The sequence below is a fragment of the Anser cygnoides genome, chromosome 20 (assembly GCF_040182565.1).
Source record: "Anser cygnoides isolate HZ-2024a breed goose chromosome 20, Taihu_goose_T2T_genome, whole genome shotgun sequence".
Classification (NCBI taxonomy): domain Eukaryota; kingdom Metazoa; phylum Chordata; class Aves; order Anseriformes; family Anatidae; genus Anser; species Anser cygnoides.
This window is the reverse complement of record NC_089892.1, coordinates 7,705,881-7,732,537: the sequence shown is the minus strand read 5'-3', so window position 1 is coordinate 7,732,537 and position 26,657 is coordinate 7,705,881. Positions and strand designations below refer to the sequence as shown.

The window sequence follows — 26,657 nt, the reverse complement described above, 5'->3', positions numbered from 1 at the left end:
ATCTATGAGCCAGTTGCAATTCCCTCTAATTTATGCATTATTTGAATTTACTTAGTGACATTCTTCAAGTTTTTTTTTTGTTTTTTTTTTTTTTTTTTTTTTTTTTTTAGTTTATAGCATAGTATTTGGAGTATTTGGCTGTTTTACCTGCCTGTGTATTGTTGCTTGGTTGGGACTGGTCAAGCAGATGATATAGTATTGTTTAGCTTCCTCATTAATGACCACAAGTACCTGACCACATTTTAAACTTGACTGGTTCAGTACCAGCATATTTCATATTCAAAGCAACCCTCTGAATACCAGCAATCTTCAGTGGAAGCTATAGAGCTCTGTGCTGTAGGATGCACCCGAGGACAAGATTATGGTACAATTTTGGAAAACAGACTTGACATTAATGAATATGACCAGTGAAATAGCTTAGAATTATTGAAGTGCCTAAAAAATAAAATATAAAAGGAGTTTTGCAGGAAACTGTACACCTCTTGCCTTAGGGGATGAACCAACCAGTAACTCCTGAAATCTGTGAAGAAAACACCTTCAAGAACAGGTTTTCTATTAACTTTCAATGTCAGACTTAATTGCATTTTCTGCAGAAGCAGCTGTTATTGGCCAAAACAGAATCCATGGCACCAGGCTAGGTAAGCACACTCTTGCCTTCTTGTCACCACTGGATCCTTGAATCTAGGAATCCTTGGAGGATCCATCCAGGCCTCGGATTTATGGATGATGTGTACAAAGGGGCACTGAAATTCTTCCTCCCAGAAACCCTTCTCAGATGCCATTTCACTGACCATTGCTTCTCAGAAGCCTCAGCGTCACCACCGTCTTAATGCCACTGCCTGGTAAGCACAGGTGAGCCCTCCCCAGGTCTCAAGGCACTTTATAAAAGAGAATATAAATAAATAAATAAACAAACCCTCTTGTTTGACGGTTTTCCAGGTGAAGGAGTCGCAAAGAGCTGACCAGGATTACGATGGTACCTCCCGATACAGTTGGGATTAATACAGAGCCTTGTGACCCTCGGGGGAAATCCCTGGCATGCACCTGAACATCTGCCAGGGGGGGAAGCTTTTACAGGCTTCACAGAGGAGATAAACCTCTTAACGAGGAGGAGGAAGAATCTGTATCCCTGATGCAGAGACGGGATAAGGAGAAACTATGACCTAACGTCTGAGTAGAGGAGGAGAGGCACTTGTTTATGCTCTAATGTCTCGCCAGCGTAGACAGACCATGCTAATGGGGAGAGTACACAGGAAAATGTCTGCCAGGTCAGCAAGGGGAGTCTGCTCTCTAATATCTGGTGAAAGCACTGAATAGAGTCTGCTCTTTTAATGGCTGCAAGGGGTAGGAAGCGTCTTGCTGCTAATGCCTAAAGAAGAGGAGAGGAAATAGAAGGATGAAGTACATGCAGTAGCCTCAGGGAGACAAATATGCATATTTCAGTCCTTCCTCGTTGTCACACGTTTTCCTTGTATATGGCTATGTCTGAGAAAATATTTGCCCCTTCAGAGTTTGCGTTAATGAGCTAGCCATCAAGGCCATGCATGTCAGACAGAGGGAGTCACTAAGGATGCCTCCGCACTCATTAGCACTATGACCCCTCCAGGGAAACAACACAAAAAAGGGGCAAAATGTTGAAGAGAGAAGAAAAGTCAAAAGCCTGAAATGGGTACATCATCCAGACCCATGCAGCAGCAGCAAGGCTAGGAGAATCCAAGGGCATGAGCAACTTTACCCTGGGAGAGAAGTCTGAAAGAGAGAGGCCGTCGGAGCAAATTAAATTCCCCATCTTCAAACAGCGAAGGCGACCAAAGGATGTAAGTAAAGAAACAAGTTCAGTACAGACCTCAGGGATTGTAGCTTCAAACCAAAAAGAAATTAAATGTATTAAACAATGAGCAAGACAGAGTCTGTTTGGGAAAAGAAAAGAAAAAAAAAGAAAGGAAAAAAAAGAAAGAAAAAAACAGAGCAGAAAGACACTGAACTAAGTCCATAACAATCGCACTAAGTAGAACATCCCAACACCTCCCGCTCCTGGGATGCTGCCTGTGTTAACTGCAGGGTTTGCAGGGCAGTTAGTGCATCCCACTCAGTGCACACTCAGCAGACTGGCCCAGCCCCACCACTCCGTAGGCAGTGGGCAGGGAGAGGGCCCCAGCTCCTTTCTGCTCCTCGGTTCTCCATCCTTTTTTATAGATCACAGCTCAAAAGCTATCAGCTGCCCACGTAGGTGATGAGCACACAGAGCCTTTCCAAACAGGGCAGCACTCTTGTCAGTAATAGCAAGGTTAAAACACTACTTCATGTCCTCTGCCTGCCCTATTGCACACGTTATTGACTTGGTGATGTCTGTAGGATGCCGGGCCAGAGACAGAGAGCTCCTAGAGACTTCTTGTTCTCTTGGGCTTTGGTGTAAGTCTGCCTAGACATGTGTCTGTCCCTTGTTTTAGTCCAAGCACCTCCAGTCATTAAGACTAACGTTTTGGGGCGCGCCTACGTTGAAGAGAAGTATTATTAGTTGTTAGCATGAGTGTGATCTAGAATACAGACAGCTTTTAGACCTTGCCAAGGTAACACATAAGCTTTTTGTTAGCATCAGGAACTGAGCCCAAAGTCCTCTGGAATCCTCCTGGATGCTCCAACAACAAAGCTGGGAATTTTGTTTGTTTGCTTTGATTTGTATTTCCTTTTCTCAGTCTAATTGTCCCAGTCAGGGGCTGCACAAAGTAGTAGTTATCTTCAGTGCTCAGGGTGACAGCTCTTCCAGGTTGCTGTGAGCCCTTGACTCTGCAAACAATGCCATGTGGACAGGATGTGAGCACAACCACAGCACTATAATGCTTATCTTTTACTGCCAGATCTGGCTTAATGTGAGTCTGTACTGGCTGTCTGTGGTCATGGTGGGCTTGGTGATGTTTAATTTCTTGTCTGTGCCCTCAAAATGCCAGACAGCCCCAGGCTGAGCACTGCAATATTCTCTGAGCAGTTTTCTCTGCAGCCTGGCCCCTTCTCTATCTAGGCCAGCATGAAGAAGTCAGCCTTCAAAGCTGAGCTTTTCAAAGGACCACAAGAATTAGTTTCCTGTGAGGGTTTGGCACTCATACCCCCTAATCTATTTAAGAAAAGTCCACTCCATAGATTCAAACTAGTTCCAAATTAGACAGAGGATGAAGCTCTGCCATAAAAAGAGAGAGAGAGAGAGAGAAATAAAAATCTAATTCTAGAGAAGAATGAAAAAGAAATCACTTAAGCTGAAAATCTGACAGCATTTTGCATAACAACCAGACAAACAGGCAGGCTAAGATATGACAGCTGGCAGGTAAATAAGATAAATAAATTGACTATTGATTTTTCGATTAATGCTGTGCTTTCCATACCAGTTTTATTCCTTTAGGAACATTCACCTGGATAGAACTGAACCCAAGGGAAAGACTGTCACTGTCTGGGTCACTCAAGATAATCATATAGCAAAAATATAATAATGCTTTTCAACTACTAACACCTTCGCTGATCTCCTCAGGACAGAGGAAGAATCTTCTGCTGCTTTTTCCTCGGTGTATACTTTGACCATATGTTTGGTCTTGGATAGGGTGTCTGAAACCCCAACAACTCCCCCTATTTTAGGTGATCATTTCAGCCTGTTTGATTCTCCTGTTACAGAGATTTGCCTTTTGTCTCTCTGATATTAAAAAAATAAGTAAAAATAAAAACATTCCAGGGCTGAAAATTTTGAGGGTTTTTTTTTGTATAAGGAAAGGGAAATGAATAATAAGTCCAGAATGACACAAAGTTTGCAAGAAACAATAAGAAAGAAAATGACTTCAAAGTTAAGTGGATTTCATGCGACCTTGAAAGTATCTGGGTAAGCAGATTGTTCCAGCACTGAATTAAAAACCAATCAGACAAACATGACTCTGAGTCCTGTGTTCTCTGTTAGGATGTGACTACACTTGGGTCTCTTAGGAGGCAGCAAGTAATTGTTGGGTGCTGGCAAGATCGATTTGTTTAAAAGAAGATGAAACTGGAATAAATGTATTACTAGAAAGTCAAAGCAGAGTGTTTCAGCATAGGTAAATACAAGTTAAAAGATGGGACATTAAATTTGGTCATAATTAATTTTGCTCACTATTAAATTTTGTCATATCCAATATGTGGCTGTGATTCCTAGCTCTGACTTAATATCCAAACATAGCTACCATTGCAATCAGACAATCACAAACAAGCACAGTAGAGTAGGTCACTTACCCCCTCTGCTGAATGAGGTTGCTTCTAAGTTAGATGTTTCTGCACCCTCAGCTAACACATAGTAACCCCTAAACACTTCAGCATGGAGTAAGCTCACCAGTTACCTTCATCTGTCATCTACTGATCCACTCCCATATTTCACCTGAGTCAGTTGGTCCAATTCCCTCCCATCACGCCCACCAGGTTACAGCACAAGCTGCCTGTGGGGTGTTTATCCCAGTCAGCTTTCCCCACGATATCCTTTGTGCAGGTTTCACTGCACACAGCACACACCTCGGGCATTAGAGATGCCCTTTCCAACACCAGCCTGCTTAAGCCTTCTCCACCCTGGAGACTCACTTGTAAGTAATTCCCATTACTGTTAACACCATTTCAGCTGTTTTCAGTATTGGGCTGACGGCGCTTCTTTTGAGCCACTACAATTTACGTAGTGGTTGATACTGGCTGCTAGAAGCCAGAGTGACATCTTCACAAGAGCTTCCAGCATTGTTAGCACGGCTGCAGCTTAACAAACATTAGCAACAATAGGAAGTGTTCTGTTCTGTTGCTGTTTTCCTCCTAAAAACTTGCCTAAACCAGACATGGTTTATTAAGCTACCGAGGAAGCTACTCTAATAGGCTGCCAGGTCTTGTGCTCCAAGCACTGAAAAGGACAGTGTAGAGACACCCATTCCTTCACTGTGAATTATGATAAAAATCACAAGAAAGGTAGCCAGAGCAATTCTCCAGTAAAATATCTGAGGTAGCCTAGAGAAACTTGTCTATGAAACAGGCATTTTGACTTCTACGGTTACGACTACAATGACGCTGATAATATTTTTTTCATAGCATATTCTCCTGGATTTATGTTTCTCTAGTATGACCCAGAATTCAGGAGAAAGCAGATCCTGGGAAGTCAAGGAGCTGTCACAAACATGCTGTCAAAGACCAGCAGTTTGAAGCAACAGATGGAAACATCTGAGTCATTGATAGCATTTTGCATGGTCTTGAGGAAAGCTGGGATAATAAGTACAATTTTAGCTTTTCCACACTTCTTCCAATTCCCTTCTTATTTTTGTGTGTTCTTACGCTCAACACATCAGTCAGTCAGACACAACAGGTTGGAAGGAAGCTAAGACATAGGATGGTGAGAGACTTAACTAAGTCTGTACAGGAGTATGGGACAGAAAAAGGAATAGACCCCAAATTGTTCTTTCAGGTAAGAAAATAATAATAACAATTAATAGATAATTCTTCATGTTGAAGGACTGCAGTAGGTCAGAGGACTGAACTCTTCATGAAGTCCTGGCTAATACTTGAAAGTATTTAGATCTATTATTTCTGGAAAGCAAGTTTCAAATGGAAGACAGGCAGACACATTCTAATTTATAGAGCAGATAGTTTATCCCCCAGGGGAATATTGGTCTACATCATGCCATGGAGAGCACTCTCTACCCCTTTTAGCCTCTTATCAAGCCAGGGATGCCCTGCCCCAAAATTCACCATCTAGACTAGGTCACCATTGCCTACCAATGTTCAAAGGAATGTAGCAGTATGAACCAAAGGCTGTAGCAAGAACATAGTCTGGAACAACTCATTTCATTAAATTGCACTTGCTTCGTTTCCTGAAGATATAGGTGTATGGACTACTGGAGCTTTTTCCCCTAATTTTAGCTATAGCAAGCTGGTAATCTTGACACCACAGCCCCAAGCTTTGTTCTTTACTTGTCCTGGTTCATAGTAAACTCAGATGAAAAAAGTGTGATATATGTGTGCTTGAACTTTAATTTCTCACGTAATAGGCTTAGGTACCTGACTACTGCACTACTGGCTACTTAAGTACAACATTTGTCAGCACTGGGAAAGCAAGTATCAGAAATTTAGCCTTGATTGCCCTTTTTCTCAAAAAGCACAAAATTTTCCCCAACGCAGCGTGCAACCATGTTTCAAAATTTGAGCTGTTGTTAGAAAATGGAGCCATCACCCCCTCCGGTCAGTTGTGCTACTCTCTTGGCAAAGGTTCAAATTCAGGAGGAAAAAAATTGCTGTTTAAATACCAAGCCCCTCCTGCCTCCTACACCCAGCTGTGCCCCCGCGGCCGTCCTGGCAGAGCCATCTGGGCACCATGACCGTGCCCGTGGGCTCAGCGAGAGCAGTACCCGTGCAGGCAGCAATGGCAAAGCCGTCCCCTCTTGCCCACCCCCTCGGCCCTGAGTCATCCTCAGCTGATGGAGGCACTGCCAGCCATGTGCCGTGGGTGCTGGTGGGTGACTTGGATGGCTAAAGACAGCCAGTTGGCAAAGCCACCTGCTTACATCATGGACCTTGTGTCGCAGGCTGGTTGAGGGGTTTTGTCCAGGTTGAGTGAAGTGAAGAAGCTCCATATACCCTTCTCTGTTGGGGAATATCCTTCAGGTGGAAGAGAGGGCTCCTGGGCGTTCCTCTCAGGGGGGTCTCCTTGGGCTGTGTGTAGAGAGCTTGTAGGGAAATCATGACTTGCAGAGATGCAATAGGGTGGAGGGACTGGTCACTGCCTGCACCCAAAGGCATACACAGATCCAGCACATGGTCACCAGTCGGAATAACTCAGGAGATGTGAGCACTCAATGGCTGGCATAGAATCATAGACTCGTAGAATCATTAAGGTTGGAAAAGACCTCCAAGATCATCTTGTCCAACCGTCCCCAAACACCACTATCACCCACTAAACCATGCCCCCAAGCACCACATCCAACATTTCCTTGAACACCCCCAGGGACGGTGACTCCACCACCTCCCTGGGTGACCTGTCCCAATGCCCGATCACTCTTTCTGAGCATCCCTCAATACCCCTGCCATTGCAAGGCATCTTGCAGAAAGCACTCATGAGGATGTGGGGTATAAGAAAACAAGTGAATAAAATCTGTTCTGTCATTGTAAAATAAAACCACCTTCCTCTCCCTCATCGATCCTTAACGCTTTATTCTGATAGTGCCATAATAGTATTTCCTCTTACTTGGCTTAGGAGAAAATAGTGAATCCTCCTCACAGTTCCTCAGGACGCCCATTTCTGGTCTTTCACCCCAAGCTCTGCAGCTCAATATCCCTTTGGTTTCCAAGCTGTGCTGTTACACACAGGCTGATTGCCAAGGCTTCCAGTTTTAACAGCGACATCCAGCAAGGCAGGATATATACAGTGGCTATATACAGAGACTGTCCCCTCTCAGCATAGAATTCAGGTGGTAACTGGGCCTGAAATTATTAGCAAAGGGCATAAGGTGAGAGGTGAAGGGCTGAAAAATTAGGCTGCAGAGAACAGCTGCAGCAAAATTCAAACCATCCATAGTCAAAGATGTTTGTGTTTTGTTCAAGATTACAAAATGAAAAAAAAAAAAGCCAACAAAAAAAAAAACAGCTTGTCCCAAAAAGCCTGTGACATTTCAGAATTACAGTAAAATTGAAGAAATTTTCTCCAGGAAAAAGGTGACCCATTTCCTCAGACTACATCCCTCTTTAGCAAAAATACTGAACACAAGCAGTGAGAAAGCCTTGAACATTCCCTGATCGCTCCAAAACCTCATTTCAACAAAAATTGGTTTTGATGTATTTAATTTTCATTCCTAGTCATGCCATTTCAAACTCAGACATGTTTTGATGGAGGAAATAAAAAGACTACAATAAAATAAAAATTCACAAACTCTTGAAGAAAGGCAATCTTTTTGCATGCTGCAAAGTGGCCTGCAATAAAAAGACAACTATGCCTTTTGTGCAACATTTCATAAAGGAAAAGCTTTATTTTTTGTCATGTTCTATCCAGGGAACAGGAATGAGTGAATGCAAATACCTTTGTTTTCTGGGATCTCTTTGTGATGCTCTGAAGAACTTGGTTATTCAGGCATGTGCTTAGCAATTTCCCAATCTTGAGTCATGTTTCCTTTAACTGTTACCTATGACTTTGATACATGGATCTTAAAGCATTTTAAACAAATGTGTCACCGTAGACAGAGAAACCAAGAGAGGGACAGCTTTTCCAAGGAAGAGATCTAACAGGCAACCAACACTGCCATGAACAGAATTACCCCAGATCTGGAGCCAGACGAAGCATTTCCCCAGCAAGGACTAAAGTAGAAGGGGGGGGCATGGCCAAACTCATGTCCCAGGCACCCGTCCATTTTGCTGGTGCCATGAAACAGTCGCCCCTCCAGGGTCCTTGCTACCTGCTCAGCTCACTTCAGTAGTTTGCTTCTTGCATTGGATTCCACAGGGCTGAGGGTAGCAACACGCAAATGGAGAACAGAACCAGGGCAAGGAGTAAATATCTTTAGAAAACACCACTGCACATAGATTCCTAAATCCCAGCCCTTTGGGGAGGACTCAAGAGCTATGTATAAGCAGCGGAAATGTATGATGTCCTGCCAAGAGGAAGGTGTTGGACTTATTTATAGTAACGGTGAGGGATCAAATGCACACCCGTGACATTCATCTTCTGTGTGGTTACAGGACTCCAACAGTTACGAAATCAATCTAATGAAATGCAAACCACTTCCTTTGGGAAGGTTATGTTGATTGCCAGCTCTGTTGTGTTCAAATCAGCAAAGAAGAACGTGCAGGATGGTCTGGGAGAGGAGGCTGTAGATCTCTAAGGCCTCTAGCTAATCCATACCACTTCAAGTTGAGGCTGTCTCAATTCCTCTCTTTTTATGACTCTATCATAGCCATAAGATACAGGAGGCTGGTTTAGTGTAAAAAGGAGCACCAGAGTGTTTCCTTAGCCAACTGAACCTCAAGCACCCCCAAAATAGCTAAAAGGGCTTGTTCTACCCATTCTGTAGGCATAAAAACTGTGGGGATGGAGGGAGTTCATTGGAAGGGCAGGAATGCAAACTGCTGGCTGCCCTGCAACACGCAACGAGCTGTGTAAGTGCCTACCTGCATGAATCACTTAATTCATCTGCAAAGTTGCGTGCATGCAAAGGTCCAGATGTGAAATTCAGGTCCTGGGGAACATAAGAACAAAATTTCCTTGACTTCAGCACAGCCAGCAGCCAGCCCTGCGTGCAAAAGCAGCCTGAAGGTCCAGCAGGGCTCTGCACTGCAAGCAGAGTGGCTCTGCAGCATCTGAATTTGGGGTTTGGGGTTTGGGGCAGAAGGCCGGAGCTGAGCCCTGTTGCTAAGAAAAGTCCCTGAATAAGGGGCTGTCCCCTGTAAGGCAGCCATTTGAGGTATATAAGGAGGAAATAGAAGTCAGCTGTGTGGGGAGTTTTCTATTTTTGTTTTGTTTTGTTTTGTTCAGGTTAGTAGGGAGTGAAATAGAGGGTAAAGGGGTTGTTTTTCAGTAAAGGCTCTTATGCTTCAGATTTTCATTTTGGATTGGCAGGTTTTTGCTTCATGCCTTCATCGTGGCTAGGGGATCCTTTGCTGAGTCTGTGTGGGAGTTTCCATGAGGTCAGTTTTTTCCTTCTTTCCCACACCTTTCACTTTCATGGCAGGTTTTCTCAGCAAAGTTAACATCAGGATCTCTTTGAGACAAGGCACTGGAAACCTAGTCTGGGGAGATCAGATGCTGCAGGAAAGCTAAGGAGAAAACCTCCCCTCACGGCTACTTCAGGGGGTGAGGACTGGATGAAGAAAAAGCAGCAGCTCCTAGCCTGCCTGTCAGCTAAAGCCATACCCATGGCTGAATAAGGGATTCTGTGCTATTGCACCCCTGAGCCTCTGCTCGGAAGTAACAAACCAGACCCCAGGATTCTGAGGCGTATGTATATATTTACCTACTGAACAAAACAACAATATCTGCAATGCTTTTTAGTTGGCTTCTGGGTTTTGAGACTTAAAGACTCATCTTTTCTAGGTTTTGTTTGCAATCCTAAAAGACAGCCTATTCTTATTTTTTTTTAAATGGAAGCAATGGAAGCTGTGAGTTACACAATTATGTGACTCAAACCTGGAGTGCTTAAAGAAGAGGGGGGAAAAGCTGATTGGAATCCCCTCCTCCCCCCTCCAGTATTACAAATAATGGAAAAAAAAGAAAAGAAAATCTGTGAGATCTGGCAGGGAACAGGTCCCATTGTTTCCTGCGGTCAGCTGGAAACGTCCCAATGCCTGAGCAAGTGCCAGGAAGAAGGGGGATAGGTCAAACACCATCTCCTTGCCGTGGGCTTGGGTTAAACTTGAACTTGCTCAGGGGAGCAGCTGTCACAAGCCTTCTGGGGGGAGAGAGGCATCCCAAGTCTGCCTGCAGTGGGAGGAAGCAGATAAAGGGCCCTGAGCAAGAGCATCACCCAGAGGCCTCCACGCTAAGTGCGTGTTTATCTCACCCAAACATTGCCTCTGCAGCAGACCTATTTGTGCTGTTACTCACCAAGCCCAACTGCTGGTGCATTTGCTGATCTCCAGATAGAAGGATCAGAGGTATCTTTTTCCAACCCTGATACCAGGCTGGAAACATCCACTGAGTCCCAGCAGGAGATGCACTGGGTACCCCACCTCTCGGACCTCATCCCTGCTTGCCCAGCTCCTTGCCCCTCTTGTCCCTGTGCCTGGCAGTGCAGGTGGAGGCTGTATTTAGAGCCCCAATCTTCCTGGGCAATGAACCATTATAAACCGTGAGTTCATCAGCAGCGCCAAGTTTCTCTGACTGATTGTTTTCTGATGCTGTTTGGCATTTTATCCCAGCTGCATAGAAAACTTATTACAAAACCACGTTTGTATTATTTAGCTGATATCTGTGGCTCGCTGCAGTGGCAGGCTGAAGCGCGATGGAGGGGCACGGCTGATGAATACCCACCAAGGTGACAGGGGCCAAGCTGCAGGCCAGGCACGGTGTTTGTGGAGATGAAAGCAGGAGCCTCTTGAGCAGCCCCAGGTTATCCTAGGAGTAGCTTAGCTGTTGCACATCTGACTAGATCCACAGGCCACAAATAAATGTTCTAAATGCAGATCGGTTTTACATTAGATGACTGCAAGAGTCCCTGCTGCCGTTAAAAATCAGTTAGTTTTTCCCCTGCACAGCCCCAGGCTAGAGCCTGCCATTCACTCACACCTGTATCAAGTCCAATAGCCTGTGGTAGAACTAAAGAGAATTATTATTTAGGTTTTTCTACATTACTCGGGTTCTGGGAGCAGCCAAAGGCTGGGAGGTGCAGTCTGCAAAGAGACTGTCCTTACAGTCCTAGAGATTTAGGATGGGAATTCTTCAAACTGCAAAACATCATGCCCAGCAGAGCAGGAGGTGGGATGCTGGGACCTTGGAGGGTCCTTTTTGTCCTGTGTTTCTCGGGTTCTGACAGCAGGATGCTAAAGTGCCTCTGTCCTTCCACATGAGGCAGAAAAATGATGTTCTGTGAGATGGCAGCAGAGGAGACACTGAGTTGGTATGCCACAGAAACAGAGACAACCATTTTCCAACCAGGCTTCTTCTGTCTTCCTCCTGCCTTCATCTCCTGAAGGCCCCCGGCAACGCACAGAGCGGTGTGCCCAGGGTCTGGTTAGTGGCACTCAGTCTCCCTTGGGGACTGGTGTTTTGCCAGCTGCTTGGCACAAACACTCCCGAAACAGCAAAGGTTCCCATGTGAAAAGCTCAAGTAGGAAAAGAGAGAAAGCACCAGCCCTACAGAAACCACTAGACGTGGCCCATTGGAAAGGGCGACGTGTTACAGCCTCCTCCTCTCCAGAACTGTTTCTGGTCCCTAAATCCTGCATTTCAGGAGGGGGCTCCTCCACTTCCCCCGTCCCTGGGCACAGGCAGAGCTGCCAGCTTCTCCCACCTCCTCTCAGTCCCCACCTCAGCGCAGGCGATCTCCCCTCGCTCACACCTCGCCGATGTGCTGGTGCAAGAGGCCTGACGTCAGTGGGGCTGGCCATCTGGAGCAGCCTCCGTGCATCTCCCTGCCTCATTTACTCTTTGTTCCCTTTCAGTCCCAGCTGAGATCATTTCTCTTTTCTCTCCTCCCTTGCCTGTGACTCTCTTATTTTCTTCCTCATTTTCTCTCTGCTGCTATTTATGATTTATTCTCTGTAACTGTCCTATTTAATGCTGCAGAAGGGTTGGGGACATGGTTTCCGTGGAAGACGGTGTAGAAAACAGTGGGGTCCTGTCATTTACTGATCACAGTGGGGCTGACAAAACACTATCTGGCATCATGAGAGATGGAAATCACACAACGGTGTCCTGCATTCTTACTTTGCTGCCCCAAAGCCAGGAGCACAGTCAGAAGCACAGTGTGAGAGGGCCACAATTCCTTGGAGAAACTGTCAGGGAGATGCTTAGGAGGACTTGTGGATAAAGCGAGCAGCCTTCAAGTTCAGACTGGGGGCTCCTCTCCTTGCAGTGAGCTTTGGGCATCATCTTACTCCAAAAAGACTAAGTGTCCTCTCCAGAAGGAGAAGCCTGGGACATTGCACATGCCATTTCTGTCTGCCCAGATGGTCTTCGTCCAGGGTGGAATGTGTTTTGAAATGCTCGTGGGCCCCACCACCTCATCCTTTCTGGAAACCCCAGGATCTGCAGGAGTCAGACGGCTCCCAGCAAAACACGATGAGTCTGTGAGGCTTCTTCCTACACCGGGACTTTTTATCATGCGAACGCCACGCTGCAGCTGGTTCTAGGAAGGCCTCTGCCCACACACTAAATAAATTCTGGTGCGGTGCACTGCTTCTCTATGGAAACCGTACCCTGCATTTCTCTATAGGATTTTTCTCATTTCAGGCTCCATAATAAATTAACGAGAAGATGTTTTCTTCACACCAACTATAGGAGAGACTCTTTTCTGTACTCGATTAATCTTTAGTGATCTATATTAAATATTTATCTGAAGAAACGAGGCCTGTATTGCTGCAACATTTTCTATTATGAGACTTTTTCATATCAAAAGATATTTTCCTGGTGCTGACTCGTATATACACAGTCAGAATTTCCAATGGAAGGGCACCCTTTTTTTTTTTTCTTTCTCTCCCAGTGACCTTTTCCCTTCATAACAAGCTGCTGATATGTTAGAATTTACTGGGTTATAAACATTTTTTATCGAGTAGGAGGAAGCTGGGTGATTTGGCATCAGCTTCCCTAATAAAACCCAAGGGAGCGGCTGTGATGTTTGACACCAATAAAGGCATGGAAGAAGCTGCAGCCCTCTGGGATGCCAGTCACGAATGCCAACAGGAGCCAGCAAGTGTCGGTCACGTAGCTCCGCTCTGCTGAGGAGGCACTGCTGGAAGGGGGCCAGCTCACTGGCATGGGTGAGGGAGCTGGGAGGGACCTGGTAAAGGGCTCCTCTGTTCCTTCCTAGCAGCACAAAAATTGTGTGATCTGGCACAGGGAGCAGGGCACAGGGATTCCTAAACCCTCTTTTCCTGCAACTGGGTGGAGAGTGGGGATATCTAAGAAGGGATAAGGACCTTGGTGTTGGTTTCAAGCAGTGGTCCTATAAGAACATGGTGAACCCAGATCGAGTTTTGATCTTGAATTAGTGGCTGAATTTTTCCTTCCCAAGACAGATCTGGCCTTGGCTACAGATAAACAGAATTATAATTATTCATATTGATGTAGTGTCAAAAGGAAACCCAGCCACGGGACTCTGCTTGTGGTGCCAGGTGCTCAACAATAATGCAACAAAAAGATGCTCCGGGTTCTCCAAGAGCTCACAACCTAATTTGTCTCTGCCTCCCAAGGGAGCCGTGATTTAAGCTGGTCAATAACTAACTCATTCCACAAAAGCCTGAATAAATCATCTGATGACTAGATATACACACATTATAAATGTTTAGCTCTGATAATATATGACTGAGCTGCTATTTTGACAAATAGCTAGCGAATAATATATTTGATGAACTGCATAATATTTTACTAATGATTAATTTATTCATTTGAAACAAACAAACAAAACCCAGTCTTTTCCTCTGCTATCAAAGAGAACCCTAAGTAATGGCTGCAAAGAGCTTTGAGATCCCTGGATGATCTGTGTCTGCTATTACACCCTTTATCATTGTGTATTTCTAGTGATTTATTACCAGGGATAATAAATCCATGGCTTATGTTATGGACGGCCTCATTTAAGGTAGTGACATCCTGGTCAGAAGCTCCAGATTTTATAATTCCCAATAAAATCTACAGGAATTTGGCACTTAGACAGTTAAGTACCATTAAAAAGTGTTTAAATGCCTTTCAAAGTCTTGGCCAAGCTTCTATGGGACTTCATCTGATTCTTCTGTCTGAAGACAGAAGTGCTGTGGTGGGGCATAGCTTCAGGAGGGCTAGTTACTGCATGACAGTGGTCTGTAAGGTTTATTGAGCATTGCCCTGGCTGTAGTTCTTCCTCTCCCTCACTCTTAATCCCATTCAGAAATATAATTTCTGTGAGTTCACAGAGAAGATAAAGGACCAAAGAGCAAGAGCACTTCCTCAGAGCTGCTCTGCAAAGGCGGACTGATTGATTACAGATTGGACGCTGCTCCAACTTCCCTTCCTAAATGAAAAATTGAGAGCTCTTTAAAATTGAATAAAATATGCTGTTCTAAGAAGGATTTCACTGGCACGAGCACAATAGGAGGTAGTAGCGAGTTGTTCGATATTTCTGTGTGCACTGGCTAATCCTTTACTACTCGGTCCCTGTGCGCTTTCCCCGTGGCACCTGATGGTAACTCATTTGTAACCGGTACGGACTCCAGCTCTGCGTCTCCAGACAAAGCTGAAATAGCTCTCGTTTGGGAGAGCTCCGACTGCAGTTGTGGCTGAAGCCATCCAGGAGATTATGCCTTTTTGCAGCTACTGCCGGGGCTGCGAGATCTGGCATTGCTCCATGCTGGAAGGATCTGGAACAGCTTGCAATGTTTTCACTAGACAAAATTTTGTCAAAATAGCTCATTTCTTAGATCTCTCTCTTTTGCCGTAGTCACTAGTGACCTGAGAGTTTGGGACTTCAAAAATGTGTTGAAGCCAATTCATCAGCCTTAAGCACTTCATTGCCAACAAAAGAAAACACGTTGGCAAAACCTTTCTTTGAGGAAAATATTTTCTACTCCCCAGAGACAATGTTATTACACCTAAATCACAAAGGCTGTGCCGTCCTGCCCTTTGCCTTCCCCCATCCGTCTGGAAGCACCCAGGTCCCCTCCCTTTCAGTGTGCAGTCCCTATCACTATGAGAAATAATCCCACCCCAGTGGCACAGACACTTGCAAGACTCTGACAGAGAGCCAAGCAGCTTCCACACCCGACAGCAGGCAGCAGCTGTGCTTACAGCAGCTCTGCCTATGATGCTGACCCACAGCCGTGCAGGAGACAGTCACCAATGGAGCTGATACGCTCAAGTGGGGAGATAAAGCACGGTGTTTTTTTTTAAAAAGCATGGTGAAAATATCTCAGACCCCAGGAGTGAAAACAATAAACTTGCTTTTATGCCTTTTCTGCGGAAGAAAAATCAGCCCAAATACAGCTGGCAATTATTCTGTAAGCTTATTCTATATAGTAGCTTTCAGCCCCTTCCACACTCATGATTACTCCTTGTTATATGCCAGAAGAGCGGGTAGGACGTCTCCTGTCCCGTACTATTTCACACAGGGCCATACAATGCTCCCATCACCCCAGTAGCTGAGTGCACCTCAAACATCAATGTTCAACACAGAGATGTGTGAGGCTCTGGGAACATCCACAAGCATGGGGTGTGCTCAGCTACTTCCCTACCTCTTCAGTGGGCATGGGTAAATTTGTCTGGGGAAGGCAAGCCCACCACTTAATGGTGACGGTGGCAATCCTTTCATCTTGTCATAGAAGCACCCCTGTCTTGGTATGTCTGTGTGCAAATACTCCAGGAGTTAAGTGCCCCCGAGTGATGCATGTGCTTCACAGAAACAATAGGGCAAGTTGTTGCAACACCCAATTAATTAGGTTCATCTGAGATTATCACACGATTAACAGAACATCAGTTCTGGTATTGCCAGCCTTCACAAGTGTCTGTTCAGTGTGCAATCTTGTGGTAGGGTGGAAGACTCCGAAATATATTTGCAATGCTATTGCTCTGTGACTTGTTTTCCCTGCTTATGCAGCCTGACGAGATTTACCATTATGAATAACCCCACAAAACTACCTTCAAACTCAAATTTAATAACCTAAGTATTATGAAGATCAATATTATGGCTACTCTCATTCATATGATTAGCGCTAATATCATTCTGGGAAATATTCATGCTGCAGTAGTGACTAGAGACCGGGATTAAGAGGAGATCCTCAGCATCCATACAGAAGACAAGGCACTGTTCTCTCCAGCTGTGTCCTGAAGTGCAGTACTCAATCTCTGAGTCTCCATGGGTTTGGATATTTTATGTAAGTTATCTAATAAGATAACAAACCAGCCTTACAATCCCTACAGCCATATTGCTAACTGTTTGAAAATCATGAGTCAGGCTCCAAAAAAGAATTAAGAGATTGGTTTTAAAATTCATGAGACTTTAAAATCTGATAAACTTCAGGGTTCTTTTTTTTTTTTTTTTTTTTGGCTTCTGCTTTCTGAGTATGTAGGAGTCATATTATCAAGTTTTCCTCAGCAATTATGAGGGCCATAAACTTACTTTAAAAATTGAGTTGAGACTCTTACATAATCACAGGACTCTAAAAGTGTGGGCTTTGAAGAGACGCTAAATAATTTGAGATATGTCTTCACCATGTGACTCAGCACCACTCAGCTGCTGAATTGGAATGGCACAGATTTCAAATATCAAATACTCCCCTGAAACAGCTGGGAGTCTTTTTGGGCAGGAGGGGGAAAGTCTGAGACTTTCACAGTCTGCTTGTGTATTGCAGGTAGGAGGAAGTCAGGGAGGAAAGGAGGTGAAGTGCAAGGAGAAAAACTTAGTCTGGTAGGGATTAATCATTGAGCTCTAACCAGAGATGAAGGTAGCAACCTTCTTTTCTTCTTATTTTCTCATTTTCTTATTCTCTTAATCATGCAACAGACAGTTTGCCCTGTGTACCAAGCTCTCTCATTAGTGTTAGCCGGGCTGCACAGCTGCACTCCCCAGGGAAAGCCCCAGATATTTGGAGGGGAGTAAAAAGTACTGTTCTTTCTGTTTTCCTGCTCAAGAGCTGGAAGCTAACACTAAAATATTTAATGCTGAATATGCCATAGACAGCTTTTCCTTTGCTGAGAGGGAAAGAACCGGTGTGGAAGAAAGGAGAGCAAAAGCAAAATGAGGTCAGGCGGGGACGCGCACAACAAAAACACCTTTGCCCTCCTGACACATAATGCTGGGTTTCACCTCGTCCTTCTTCCACCTCTGAGTAGCTGTGGGGAGGCAGTATCCACCCCTGGTCTGTGTTTGTGTTCTCATCTAGGCTGAATGGGAGGGAGCTGCCAGAAGCTACCAGCCCATGAATCCTGTTTTCAGCTTACAAAGAGACACTTTTATTACAGAAATGACAAGATCTCTAGCCACGTCAGCACGGCGGTCAGTGTCAGGATGCTTGTCAGAGCTATGACTAAGTCAAACAGGCCCCAGCTATAAGTTATAGGGGAGCAGCTTTTCTCTGCCTTTTCATGGTGCTCATTCCTGGGAATGAAAGGTTGTTGCAGTATCGAGCACATTGGAGTCCCCAGTCCCTGGTGTGCTGGCTGAGAGCGTAGCCATCAAATAAAGTTTTTCTTCAACAAACCTTGCCAAAGGTGCATCCCTGGGAGATGGAGCGAATCCCGAGGCTGCTCCTTAACTTGTCTCTAAAATGTCTGTTTGCTCCCTGCTGAAACTGATGGCAGGAGAGAGCACAGCAAAGGCAGCATGGGGTTTTGGGCCAGCAAGTGTAGAAAGGTGGCATGCCATAGGCATAACAAACAATTCACCCCTAATAGCTGGGCTAAAGAGCTCTGAGAGGCAAAACTTCACCTGCTGTAACCCCGGAACAGAGAATTTCCATCTTGCTGCTTAAAAAGTGCTGCTCCCCATCGGCACGGCAGAGCCTGCAGGAGCCCAGAGCAGTCAGCTGGTTCGTGCCACCTCTGGACTAGGGCTGTGCACGAGCAGAGGCCATGTTAGTGGGGAATTTGGCCCAGCCAAGCTGCGTGAGAGCCATGTACAGCAAGTGAGGGCACCCCGCTGAAACTGTGACATAGCCGAGCTCTTGTGGAAACTCTCATCTCTCATTGCAAGCAGAAGCACAAGCAGGCCTGGCCTGGATGGGAGTTTGATGCAGTGGCTTCCCCTCCCGGCTGCTTTCCCTTCTGCTGAGAGCTGGCTGTGCATTAAAGCAGATGTTGCTTGCACTCAGGTCATGTTTCCAAGCTTCCCTTCGCAGTCATGAGGGCTGGAGATGCTTCCCTCCCTCCCCACACTCGTTCCTTAATTAAAGCTTAAATTCTGATGTCGTCACAGGACTGCAGGAGCAGGGCCCCAGGCAGGCACTTAGCGCTTGGTGCTGTCAGCAGGACTTTGATTTAGAAGCAGAGAAAATACTTGGGAGAATCCCATCCCCTCGCTGCACCGCAGACAGAGCCAGAGCTGAGGGCTGGCCTCTAGGGCAGGCTGGAGGTTTTGCCTCGGGCACAATGTGGGGATCATCGGGGTGGAAGCCTGTGAGGTGCCATGGGTGGGAAATCGGGTCTGATCGCCCCAGGCATGGAGCTTCGGCCCTGCATGGGTTTGATTTCATGCTGATGATAGGAGGAAATCCTTACCCAACGGGCTGGCCCAAGCCCTTCTTCCCCCCTGCTCCAGGTAAAGCTGATTCCTGGATTTCTGTTTGGAGGTGTCCTTGGTTCTGTACCTGCATTTAACAGTCAGCATGGGATGCCAGCCTGGATGGCTCTGACTGCCCCAGTGGGACGTGTCTTGTTCCATTTACAGAGGCTGGTGGGTGGCAATCAGCAAAAAAGAAAGGAAAAAGGAAAAAAAAAAATACATACTTTCTGGAACCCAAGGGAAACATTAGAGGGATCCAGAAATAGAAAAACCCCTATAATAGGTACAGTCATGCCATCTCCCAGTGCTACTGGTGCCAGAACAAAATTATTCCGGGCTGACTTTTTTTTTTTTTAATGTAACAGCTTCTCTGCTGATATAAGCATCTGCTTGACTTAAAAGCAGAATTGATAATCTACTCACAAAAAAAAAAAAAAAGAAAAAAAAAAAGTGAAGGCTTCTCCTTGGCTTGTTAGCCTTTAAAATATGCTCCCAAGCCACTGGACCATGGTCTGCTGGTCTGAAGAAATCAGAGAGGAGCACGCAGAGTCATTGCTGTGGCAGCAAGCTCGGAGCAGCCTTGGGAGGTGAGCTGGGGAAAGTTCTCCTCTTCCTGCAGAGGGGAGCAGAACCCCCACCAAGGTCTCCAAGGGGCTCCCTCCCAGCCCAGCAGGGTGCAGAGCTCTTGGGAAAGGGGCAGTGACTCAAAAACATTTGTCTGTGCTTCTTCTGGGCTTTGTTGGGAGGATGGTTGGAATATTTCACTTTGGGCTGAGAAAGGGGATTTTTGTGCTTGGGCCTGCAGCTCTGTAGAGCTGTGCTAAGCTCAGCTGATCCGGTGACCGGTTTACCTGGGTCAGCAGGCAGGGCAACCAGTTAGTGCTGTGCCTTGCTGGGCGGGCAGCTCCTGTGCATGCTTTTCTGCAGAGGAGCTGGCCTGTCCTAGCCACAAGTACCCTGCCAGGACACAAACTTACCAACTAACATCGCTTCAGCAGCGTTCCCCATGGCGTGGGCATGCGCTGCCAAGTGGAGATGAGGGGCTGCCCTTCCCCAAAGCTTGCCCAGCTGTTAGCAGCTCTGAGCCTATCAAAGCCTGGTGCCACTTATCCTTCCGCTTGTCCTCTATTCTCAAGAATATCAAAGAGAAGGAGAGGTGTGTCCTTCTGTCGACTCCTGCAGCTGCCAGGGCTGCTCACGAGCCCTCGCCATCTGAATCCAAACGCAGCCAGCGCAGCTGCTCCTCCAGCCCCGACGAGGGCCAAGTTCCTCGTCCGCTCAGCCCAGCAGCTCCCAGAGCTCAGCGCTGCACAGCTCAGCCCCAGCCATTCCCTGCCATCCCTCCTGCCTCTCCTCCTCTCATACAAAAAGCTTTCCGTAGGCAGGGCAGCATTACATGCAAGGAACGTAACGAGGCCGGGCCCTGAACTGCATGAAGAATGAAGGCAGTGGCTGAAGGAGAGGCTGCGTGATGGGGTGGGCTGCTTTCCACCCATATCTGAAGGGCTCGAGCTTGCCAAGCGGCTCTGTTAGGGCTGGTGAAGCAGGAATGCAAATCGTGGCTCCCTTGTAAAGTTGCATAAACTTGTAGTAATGTCATTTTTAGATTAACATTTACATTGAGGACAACACTGGAAGGCTTCATTGTTTGCAAGCACTATGGAAATAGATTTAAATGTTTTTGGTTTACACACATTTATTTACAAGGCATTTACTGATTACAAACCAATGTACATCACTCGTTTACATGCATAATGTAAACTATGGAGATTTTGTATTTTTTTGCCATGCAGTGCCGTACAGATTCCCATTGCTCATTCCACTCAGAGGCAAGAGCCTCCTTTCATCTCGGCTCCCTCTGTCCTTCAATTGCTGCCTTGCCTCCCCGAAAAGAGCCTTGCCTCTGACTGGAACACATAAAAGTTGATGTCCCCTTTAAACAGATAGCATAAAAACCTAATAGGAAAACCTTGTCAGCAGAACTTCAGCATGACTAGAAAAGCCAAAGCAAAAATTAAAAAGCCTAACGGTGCCTATCAGATTGTACCAGCGCAGAGCATCGCATTACTGCTGTTTGAGAAGAACCTTCACGGAGCTTTTTGGGATGCTTCAGGCATCCAAAAGCAACCAGAACAGGACTGAAAGCTTGCCAGGATATTTGTGCGAGAGAGGAGCAAGTACTACAGGCATGCTGGATGGTTTATCTCAGCCAGTAGCACCTGAGTCTCAGCATCCAACTGAGTTTTGGATAAGCTTAAGCCTTCCCACAGCAAAGCTGCCACCCCACCGCCTGTCCTGGCTGTGCCTCCCTTGCCCAGCAGTGCTGGTGGGACACACACACACATATATATATATCCTAGCATCCTATATATAACATATTTTATCCTAGGGTGCTAAAATCTGAACCCAAGGGATGACAAATCTTAACCCTGGGAAACAGTTAGATTTCAAAGTCTAAGGAGAGCCCGGCTTTTTTTTTTTTTTTTTTTTTTTTGACTCCTTGATAGTTTCAAGGACATAAAAACTATTTGCAAACTATTTGCAAATTCAACACAAATGGAATGAGCAAGTTGAAAAGCAAACAGCTGAACCAAATACACTCCAAATCAAAGTGTTTCCCTTTTGACACTTTTAAGTGGCATTAGTTGGCTTTGTGTTTCGAGGTGAAATTTTATGCTTTAAAAATTGGAAAAAAAAATATTAGTTTTCACTGGATTAAAAAAAATGAAAACAAACAGCCAAGCTTAAACATACCACTGAGCCTAAAATGAAATGTTTTGATTTTTTCATTTTACTGAAAAGTTGAACAAACATCAGTTTCAGATCAACCCATTTTTAATGTTATTTTTCTTCTGTACAACCAGTGAACCACAAAATCAATTATTTGTGCAGCTCTAGTGACCAGTAGATTAAATTCAATGCAATAGCGAAACAGCAAAAGGAGTCAATGAGGAGTGGAGAGATGGGAGAAAAAAAAATTGAACTGAAAAAAATGGTGAAAGCAGCCATAATAGAGCTTGTCTCTGCCCAAACTTAGCATGCAGCTTCACAAATGCTTAAATACAACTCTAACCCACGTTGCTTCTGAAAACAGCAGTCTCCTGTTTCCTTGCTGCCTCCAACCATGCAGCCCTGTCCCTTCACTAGCAGCCAAGTAAACAATCAATGAGACTGGAAAAGTGATCTGGTGAAAATTAATTTTTTTTATTTTTTTTTTTTCTCCTGCCAGCTTAGTTTTCTGCCGGATCAGTTCCTCAGTTGTGAAAATCACAGGTTTGAAAGAAACCTGCCTGGTCTGGTCAAGAAAGGCAAAACTTCTGTGCCAGAAACAGGCATCAAAGCTCATGTTCATTAGCTAGATTGTGCAAGTCCAGTGCCTGAAATACGAAATGAATTCTCCCCTCACTTAGAAATAACAAAATCTTGTAACGCATGCAGCTGGACACCCAGACATGCAGCCTCACCAACCCTGCTGCTGTGCAGGGCCGGGGCAGTGTTGCAATCACTACAGCAGACTCCCCGGCAGGTAAATTGGTGACTTCCCCTTGAAGTCAACAGCTTCATGTATTTATGTCACAGAGAATCTGGCTCATTGTTTTAATTTGTGGTGCCGTAAAACTTTGAAAGTTTTGTGAGAATTTTGTGATACCAAATTTCTTTCTTTTTTTTTTTTTTCCCTCTTTTTTTCTTTCTTCCAAAGAAAAATCTAAGCAGCAGAAAAGCATCTCGTGTCATGGTAATTCTATTCCTATTTGCTGAGGGAATGACACATTTAGAGAGCACGTAGCTGCTCAGATTTGTGGGTTTTCTAGGACTAAATAAAAATCTCTAGTGTGGCCAGGCTGCCTTTAGTAGTGCAAATCTCTTTATGAGCTCCCAGTTTAGTGTCCACTCTGAATCAGAGAACCAGGAAAACCACAGATCTGTTGGTGAGACGGGACCCTGGGGGTCCCTCATCCAACCTCCCACTTGAAGCAGAGCTATCGCCAGCTCATGAGCACCACCAAGGGTGGAGAACCCCCCACCTCTCCTGTCCCAGCTCTGCACCACTGGTAAAACAATGTCCTGGGGATAAAAAATAAGTTTTCTTCTCCCTGGGCACCATCCCAAGCAATTTATGGCTCACTTGTGCAGCCAGTTACTCACGATCTGTCCTGTCTTGGGAACTGTATTTTCTTTTTATATATCCAGGGACCTTACTGTAACTGGCGTATGTAAGTACTTGGTTTTGTCCCGTTTTTCTGTGGGTGGGGGGACAGGACAGGACTGGCTGGTCCATGGGCACATACATCTTGCAGCATTTAATTACTTCCCCAGCAATGTGGAGGAAACTTAATTGTCTTCCCAGCTATGGCCTGTCATCTCCCCTTCTAAGCTGAGGAAACTGAGGCACGAAGGAATGAGTTCATTTCATGGCACCATGGCAAGAAAAAAGGGGTGCATAGCTCCAACAGCATAGCTCCAAGAAGTTGGTTGAAGCTATTAAATACTGTGTGGTGGTAACAGGAAAGGTTACTGGTCTGAGCAGTGCCCTAGTCCCAAAGTCAAGCCAAGCTGAGCTTCATCCATTTTCCAGCCCTTGTGCAGCATCTCACACCCCAGGCTCTCAAGACTAGGAACAACAACAGGGACGGTGATAATGAATATTCAGACATCCCACAAACCACTCACAGCATCTGCCATCCTATCTGCATTAGCATCTGAGTGCACAGATAATGATCAAAGCAACATTTTCCTGCCAGAGGCCCCCCTAAACCAGCCTTATTAGTGTGAATCGATGCTGATTAATGTACCTCCTTAATGCAGTTGTACCTACCCCTACTGCCCATGATTCAGTATAAAACAGCCCCCACTTTGCTTGCCTTCCTCCCGATATCCCATGCATGGTGCAAACCTTGACTGAGAGCACCAGTAAAATCAGTTTGGACCAAATCTTGCAAGAAGGAGTCCTAAAGTCTGCTAAAATGCAAAACACAGAAGGAAGGAATGAGTCTTTGGACACTGTGACACGAGCTGCCTTTTTGTGCCAGGATGTTTCCAGGCATCCTATGAAAAGATATCGACAGCTACGCTGCTGTACAGCAGCTCTGCCCGTGCGGTGTATTAATAGCCGTGCTACCCAAAAACAGGCTCTTGCTTGCTGCTGACAGATATTTGGACTTCACCTGTGATGGAAGAAGGTTTGCATTTTTTAATCTGATGCTGCTTCTTTTTTAACGTTGCCTGTGAAGATTAGAAAGTGCTGCGTGTTGCCTTACGCTGCTGCGTAACATTGAGAGCGGCTTCCTCTCAGTGGGTTTTCAGTGTAAATGACACGCTCCTAATGTGCTGTGTCCACACTCCTGCACTGCAAGACACTGGGGAAATCACCACTAAACTGGCGACAGCGTTTCGATTAGGGACGGGTGAGGTCCTCTCGCATGTTTTCACATCCACTCCAAAACCTCGGGCACTGTGGCTGGGTTGAGACCTGCTGCTGTTGGCCTTAGGAGAGGAGCGGCGCTTGGGGCAAACCTTGTCCAGAAAAAATTCAGGTGCCAAAAGGAACTGACTGAGGGACAAACCAGCCAACTAAAAAAAAAAAAAAAAGAAATCTGGGAGAAAAGGAGCACTGAAAGAGAAAAGAGTGCAGAAATTCCCGTGCTCTAAGTGGGCTGCTTTCCGGAGGAAAGGAGAGTCACCCTTACTGCAGGATACGTGCTGCCCTTGGGCCAGTCTAGTGCAAAGAGCAATTGAAAGACATCATTTGGGAGGAAAGAGGCTTCTATGCCGGAATTAAGCAGTTGACAAAATCCCAACAGCTTTAAAGATTTTGAAGTCAATTTAAGGAGCCCGCAAAATGAGATTTTCCCCTCGTGGCTTTCGGTAAAATGACAGGTTCTGGAGGGGGGGGGTGGCTCCAAGTCCAGCCTTAGCCGCTGGGAGCTCCGCTAATTCGCCACAGTGAGGCTGATTTGGGCACTGCTTTAAAAATGCATGGGCCCAGTTTTCAAGTTACCAGTCCTGCAAACGGGGCCAAATATTAGAAGGAAATAACCCTCCGAGTCTGGCCAGCCCCATACCTAATGGCCCCATATGCTCTGCTGAAGGAGTCGAGGGCTCCCCCTCTCCTCTGCTGGCTGCAGTGGGACCTAAAGCCAGTCCTGGAGCATTTCCACTCACCTCCCAGATACCAGACCGTGATGTACGGCCAAGAGATGCCTCCCTACGTGCCCTTTGCAGTCTTTCCACCTCCCTCTGGACCCTGTGCCTAACTACTTCCATTGGGCTGTCTCACCTCCGAATATTTCCGTGAATAATGACTTCTCCAGCACTGCCTCTGCTTGTGACTGTTTGCAAGACCCTTGTCAGACCCTTCCCCATGTCCCCAGCCTCCCACATGTGCAGATGCTGCTGTCCGTGCCTCCCATGTGCACAGAGGTCGCACACTGTGTTCTCCCTATGGTAGAAGTCTCTCTGATAAATACTTTGGCAATGTCCAGCAGAGATGGAGAAATACAGATCCTTTTCCACTTCCCATGTATAAAGTTCACCCTGAACTGAGATAAACTTTCAAATTCTTAGCAGTCTCCTACAGACCAAAGGGGAATTTGCTCCTCACCCCATAGCAGATAAAACTAAAAATCACAGGCTTCACATTAGAGCAAAATTTTAGCTCCTTTACTAGGATGGGGAGAGCAAAGCCATAGTGCAGCCTGTCTGCTCCAGGTGTGAATTCTCCGTCGCAGGAAACCTTTCACGAGAGGTTGCTCACAAACCTGTCAGATGCATCACAGGTACAGGCTGAGCCCGCCTAGGGGAAGTGGCATGGATTAAATGACCTCCCAAGGTCCTTCCAGCCCTTTTTCTCCCTGATTCTCAGAGACAGGATCCCTGGCTTGATAGATCTCTGCCCTGACCTACCCTGACAGCTCTTGGAGGTGTCTGAATACATCCATTGCATGCATTTCCCTCCCACTGCAGCTCCTGGAGCCTGCCAGGGCAGCGTTTGGGGCTGAAGAGTTCTTTAGCAAAGGGCAGAGCCACTGCCAGGGCACTGTGTGGGGCAGAGGAGCACAACCCCAATCCAGCAGGGCAGGGGGGAGCCAGGCTTATCCACAACCAGCAGGGAAGTCTTTCTTAAAAAGACATCTTTTCTCTGCTCCTCTGTGCGAGCAAAGCCTGTGAGCTATCCCCAGAGGAAGTGTGGCAGCACTATTTCTGCTTTTTGCGGCTGTTGTCCCCCAGGCTGTTTGGAACGAGGAGGACAAGCCAGGACAACGTCTTCAACCCATGCTAACCTGCCCCTGCTCCGCAGGCTGGTGTGAGGGGAGGGGATGCTGCGCTCCCCGCAGGCCGTGATGGGACAGGCAAAACTCATTTTTCTTCCCCACACGTCAATATTTCACATGTTGCTGCTACCCCGCAAGTGCTTTTGGCTTTCTGCCCATGGGAGAAGGCTGCCTGCACACAAGTGGTTTTCAGCCCCCCCTGACCCCCAGCAAACACGTGTGCGTCTCTGCATGCGTGTTGCCAGTAGGCAATTCACTAGCACTTTCCTACCTACTAGTTTGCGTAGCTACGTTTGCAAGTGTCTTTCTGAAGCACGACGGGGATATATAATTATGGAAATGTGCACATGTCTATGAGAGTTTGGTCTTTGGGTTTTAGCCCAAATCTCATGATTCTTGCTGGCTTATTCCCCTTCCTTCCAAAGTGCCTGCTGCTGCAATAGGAGGCTCACATGAGCACCCCAGCTTTTCATATTCAAATAACAAAAAGATAAGTATGTTTCTGGATATCACAGCTGCCAAA

The 26,657-nt window shown here is 46.0% G+C and overlaps 1 protein-coding gene across 2 annotated transcripts in view; it reads right to left on the bottom strand.

The window, feature by feature from the left end:
- Positions 1 to 26,657, bottom strand: part of BRINP1 (BMP/retinoic acid inducible neural specific 1) — an 86,904-nt gene that overhangs the window by 30,786 nt on the left and 29,461 nt on the right. The window contains exon 1 of one of the 2 annotated variants that reach the window (XM_066981020.1): positions 7,220 to 7,360. The exons of the other annotated variant lie outside the window; for it this stretch is intronic. The gene's annotated coding sequence lies outside the window, so the exon portion shown is untranslated. Of the gene's footprint in view, positions 1 to 7,219; positions 7,361 to 26,657 lie in introns of those variants that run through there. 2 annotated transcript variants of the gene reach the window in all.